Below are 6,000 nucleotides of genomic sequence, written 5' to 3' on the forward strand. Positions count from 1 at the left end.
TAATAGGGCATCATCCACAAACAATGGGTGTGTGATGGGGGTCGCATGGTTGTTAATGTGTATTCCTTTTATTTCCTCTTTGTGCATAACAATTCTTTAGGGGAAATTTGAGGTCTAAAATGAGCTTCCTAAAGAAAATAATAAAATAATAGTTAAAATAATAAAACAAAAGTTATGGTTTTCTAAAGAAAAAAGAAAGGAAACTACTTTTTTTTAATTGTATTTTCAGTTCATCTCCTTGTACGTTCACTCAAATTTCAAGAGTAAACACTTGTTGGATGCATAATTAAATTTCACATCCAATAAGTACCCATGTTGCATACTTTTGAGTATATCCACGTCAAAAAAAAATGAAAATACATACAAAAAGTGTGTTGAACACACTTTTTTCAATCTTTTTTCGATCTGGATCTACTCAAAAGTATGCATAGTTGCTACCCATTGGATGTGGAATTTAATTATGCATTGAATAATGTTTACTCTTAAAATTTGAGTGATCCTCTAAGGAGATAAGATGAAAATACAAGTATAAAAAGTAGTTTTCTTCTCTTCCCTCCAAAACATTTTCCCATGGGGAAGACACCACCATCTTGAATCCTATTTTTTCTTTTAAAGTGAATTTTGTTAGTAATATTTTTATTTTATTTTGAAACCCATTTTTTATCTCAAAAATCCCCTAATGTGCATGTAGTACCCTAGACTCTCAACAACCAAAACAAAGGAAGGGAGAGAGAAAATCCCCTTGCCGAATGCCTCAAGATGAGTTGAAGGTAGAGGAGGGAGATCCATTTATAAGGATGGAAAAGAATGGGGTAAAAAATTGGGAGGCTACCCACTCAGTCCATTTATTAGAGTAACCAAATTCTTTCAACACATGGAATAGATAAGAATAATTAAGATTAACAAAATATTTTGAAAAGTCCAACTTAATGACGAAACTTTCATTTTTATACGCATTCATTGAATGTATTAGTTCATTCTCAACCACAATGCCATACAAAATCTATCTACCCTCCACGTAGTCGGATTGTTCCTCATAAATGAGTCAAGGGAGCATAGGCTTGAGTCTATTGCTAATTATTTTTGATAATATCTTGAATACTACATTGCATGAAACTACTAGTTTGAATCCACTGGGATCAACCACTTGAGAAAACTTAGGAGCTAAAGTAGAAAAACTAGCATTCAAAACAGGGAGAATGGAGTGATATTTTCTTGATTCCTCAAACAAGGTTAATATTTATTCCTATATAAAGGTCCATCGTGCTTGATAAAAATCAAGAGTGAATCCATCATGACCCAAATATTTATGCTTAGGCAAGCCCATGATCACTTCTTTCACTTCATTTATGGTGATCTCCCTCATGAGGGTGGTATTTTCATCTTCTATAACCATTCGTTGAATGTGAGCCTTGATTTTTCCAATAATCAATAGACGATTGGGAGAGGAATCTTTAAGGATATTCTAACACAAGGATGTGCGTTTTCATTCCAAGTCTTTTTGATATGTTATACGCTACCCAGATGCATTTGTGAGAGAGAAAATATGATTATGATGTTGATTCTTAAGCATCGACTTGTGAAAGAAAAGGTATCTTTCCCCTTTCTTTGAGCCAATTGATCCTAGATTTTTGCTTCTAGCGGATTTCTTCTTACTTTCTTTTATCCTCTAGTTTGGTCAAAACTTCTCCCTCCTGTATTGTTAGGGTTTTAGAGTGACCATCTATTATTATTTGTTGTTGAATCATTTCTATATTTGCCTCTAATTGGATTTTATCTTCAAAAATGTTACCAAACTCTTCTCAGTTCCACATTTTCATATGCGCCTTGAAAATTTTGATCTTTTGATAGAAATTATACATTGGAAAGGAGCTTGGTGCTTTGATCTCCTACCACCATTGTTTGATTTCTTGAGAAAGGAAGGATTTGAAAGCCAAAATCTCTCAAACTTGAATGGGTGGTTTTTTTGGGAATATTTAGGTTAATCTCTAACAAGATTAGCCAATAATTCAAACCAACACTGAGGGAGAACAAATGCCTCTAGAAATATGTCATTTTCCAAAAGATATTCTAAAACTAAGAGTCTATCTAGTTGACATGCTATTTTATGTTTTCCTCCCTTATGGTTGCTCCATGTGTAGGTACCATTAATTGTGTCTACTCTTGTGGTGTGCATTTCCCTAATTGCATCCTTGAAAAGTTGTGCATCCACATCCAACCTTCTTAAGCCCCCTTTCTTTCCTCCAATAAGGTGATCATATTAAAATCCTCACCAATAATACAGTTTCCTTCTAAGTGCAACATTTGTAGTTGTAAAAGGTTGTTGAGGGAGAGGGATTTATCTTTGGCGATATGAGGTCCATAAATTGTCATCATATACATAGCTTCCTTTGAACCCAGTGGTTGAAAATGTCTGGCTCAAATTCTTAGATTTCTAATCCAATATGTGAAGACTATTCTTCTAGGTTCCATAGCCCAGTTAGGTCTCTCACTATCCCTTTGGAATCAAGAGATATTTCTTGGCTCTCCTTCTAGTATTTGGAAGCTAGGGAGTCTATTCTTTCACTAATGCATTTAGTTTACTGCAAAATCACAATGTTAGGTATTTCCAATTTAATTCAGTCTTTGAGGATCCTCTTTTTACCTCAACTATTAAGGCCCCTGATGTTCCAAGACATGATATTTATTAGGTAGGAGGAAGGGTGGGGTAACATAGATCGAGAGATCAAAATTAGGCTAAAAAATGAAAGTCCTCATAATCTCCAAAAACTGGCATCAAGTCGTAATGTTCATCGTCTTAATTCCAATGATGCTTGAATGGCCTCAATCTGACATTGTATGAAGTAGTTATGATGTTTTGAAGTTTTTGACCGATATGAAAAACAAATTGTTGATGTGCTGACTAGGTTGTTGATTATGCAGTCCGTACTGTTGATTTCATGATAATCTTAGCATGCCAACTGGGTGTACATAGGGCCAATCAGAGCATGCCATGTGTTGGTCCATAGAGGGATGTGTTGGTAGCATTTTATTGGTTCGTGCAATTGAGGTGGCCCGATAGAAGTCTGCCACGTGGCCCAACAAGAGGCCGCCATGTGACGCCTCCTTATTGGTCAAAAATTTTCGTAATATGTCTGAAGGGCTCGGCGGGGTTCGACCCCTAGACTTTTCGCACACAAACTCCACCCTCTAACTGTGGACCACACGACGGTTTTTAACAAGTATAATGGTAAAATAATATTTATTTTCATTATATTTCCACATTGGGGGAAGGGTTCGGGTGGTGATCCCTGACCCTTCGTCATGTCGCTGGTCATATACCCATGGCGAAAGGTTTAGCAGAGTGGAGAGTGGGGGTGGGGACCAGCCCCAACCCCTAGTCACAAGTTTTGACATGGAACTCAGTGCGAGATGAAATGCGCTACCAAAGCGGGGTAGGGATTCATCCCCAACCCCTTGGTGCTATAGGTGCCATGTGACCTGGAATGGAGCCAAGTCTAACGGGTGCGACAATTAAGGCCTAGCCTCGAGTTATAACGAATTCACTGGAATCGAAGGTGAGAAGGATGGGAGCTATGCTAGAGGGCACGAGCAGTTGGCCCCTCCCCCTGGCCACATCATCTCCACGTGACCACAACCCAATGGAGAAGGAGTTAGCTAGTGGGGGCTGACCGTTGGCCCCAGCCCTGACCTCATACACTCCATGTGGCCCTGTTTTTGTGCATAGGTGTTATTAGGAAAATTAATGACATAATAAAATGCACCTTTTGTGGGCGAAATTATTGCTTCCCGAACTATGAAAAGGGAAAAAATGTCACACTATTTGCATGTTTGGCCAAATTGCAAGAAAAATAACATAGCTTGGCTTGGAGAAGCATAAATTACTCAATTTTCAACCTTTTTGAGCTTAAGAAGAGCCTAGATGGGAGTTTTTGAACGTCCTAGTCTAATTGACTGCCTCAATTTTTTCATTTGAGCACTTTATGAAGGACTTGTTGTAGGTTCAAGTCTTTTAGTGCCAGAGATAATCAAAGTTTTGGAAGCAGTTTGAAGGAATTTTGAGCATGGAGAGAGCCTAGTCAGAGGTTTTCTAGCCTTCTAATTTCATCTGCAACAGTTGTTACTTCTGTAGTGCAGCTCTTTTTGTTATTTTCCATTATGTGCTCATGAGAAAAGCTCTTTTTAGTACTTCAATGTGGAATTGTTGTATGTTTTTGTGCTTGGATTTCAGGTGGAGTACAAGGACCTGATGTGTGATTCCTTTTTATGTTGACCTTTTCATGACTTGTTGTAGGGAGTCATATTTTTGGAGTGAGAATTCTTTGTAGGATAATGTTTCCTTGTAGGGGAAACAAGCCACTCAATTGTCAACAATTTGTGTGTACTCATTTGCCACTAAAATCGATAGTGTGGTCTAGCTGTTGGAGTAGGCCCAGAGACTTAGCCCGAGAGGGGTGAAGTCCATCATCAAATGTTGGTTTCTTCTCTTAATATTTTTTCATTTTAGTTGAATGTGAATGTGTTTCTTTTTAAAGTTCATATGGAAACAAAACTCACCATATTGAAGAGGTTGTCAAAATTGTTTACATTTTAAGAACCATTTTTTTAAATTTCAAAGTGTTAGAGGATGGGAAATTTTTTAGAGGATAAGTTCTACTCCCATTTGAGATTAAGGATATATCAAAAATCAATTTTTCCTTTCCCAAATTCGCCAAAATCTCTCTTGCCTCTTGAATCTATTCTTGGTTTGTTTTCCTTCCTCACCACTTTACTTCTTAAACTAACTTTAGGGGACCCTTGGACTCTGAAAAGTGCACCTTGGGAGTATTCCCCTTTACAGAGGGTGTTGGTTCCTCATAGAATGATTTTACCTTAAGAAAATATTGGTGGAGAATATTCATTTGTAGTTTTTGTACCATTTTGGGGTGTTGATGTTGTAGTTCCTCCATCATTGTAGATAAGTATTTTTCTTTTATATCCATCTCTTTGGATTCTTCCTTATTCTGTAATGCATTAGTTTCAAAATAGACTTCCTGAATAACAAATGTGCATCTGGAATCTTGATCTCTTGCTCAACATCCCTTTCATTAGGGTATTCTACATTTTCCCTCTTCTTGCTGGTGTTATCCTATTTATATTTCTCTTGGGTTTCTAAGGCCTCATTAATATTTTCTTTATTTTCTTGAAGGTTTCCTGTATTTTATAGCACTTCATATATGTTGTTGGACAAAAGGGGTTCCTTGTTTGTAGTTGTCAGGGCTTTTGATTCTTATGACAAGTGGTATGCTACTAGAAGCCATGTTGGTCTAGTATCATGGATTTATAAATTTGTGGTGGAGGGTTTAGCAATGGGAAGTCCTTCAAGAGGTGACCATATTCATGGAATCACATATGAAGGGGGCATGCCAGTAATCAATTGGACACATAATATATTCATCTTATAAGGAGATTTCAATATATTCTAGTAGAGGTTGTGAGATATTCATGTATACACACATACTAGCATAAGTTGTATATCTCTTGGTCTTTGTTACCACTAAAATTTTCACAAAGGATTTAATGGTGTATACTATATCCTCCAATATCTCTTCTTGCCAATATTCAATTAGCAAGGTTAGAATCTGATCTAATTAGGGCTATGAAAAACTTCTCCTTATCTAGATTGTATCCAGGACATAAAAGACAAATGAATAATCCCATGTTACTAAGGAAGTAGGGGCTATTTTAAAACACTCTCATGCGGTCTTCTAGATTAAGTTTGAAAAAATTACTATGAAGTAGCCCTTAGCTCCTACATGGAGATCTACATGGCATAATGAAGAATGACAAATGGAAAATGAGCTGTTGTTACATCTGGTTTTTTAACTACATGGTATTAATTTCAATGCTTATTTTATCTTAATTTTACTGTTTTATTCTCCATTTGTTTCTCGTTTTCAATCATATTTCCTAATGCATACATATGAAGCAAGTAGTATGAGAAGTGAAACAGTTTGAATT

Source organism: Pinus tabuliformis, chromosome 3_2 (genome assembly GCF_031772625.1).
Source record: "Pinus tabuliformis cultivar Carrire ecotype Pingquan chromosome 3_2, CPIR1, whole genome shotgun sequence".
NCBI lineage: Eukaryota > Viridiplantae > Streptophyta > Pinopsida > Pinales > Pinaceae > Pinus > Pinus tabuliformis.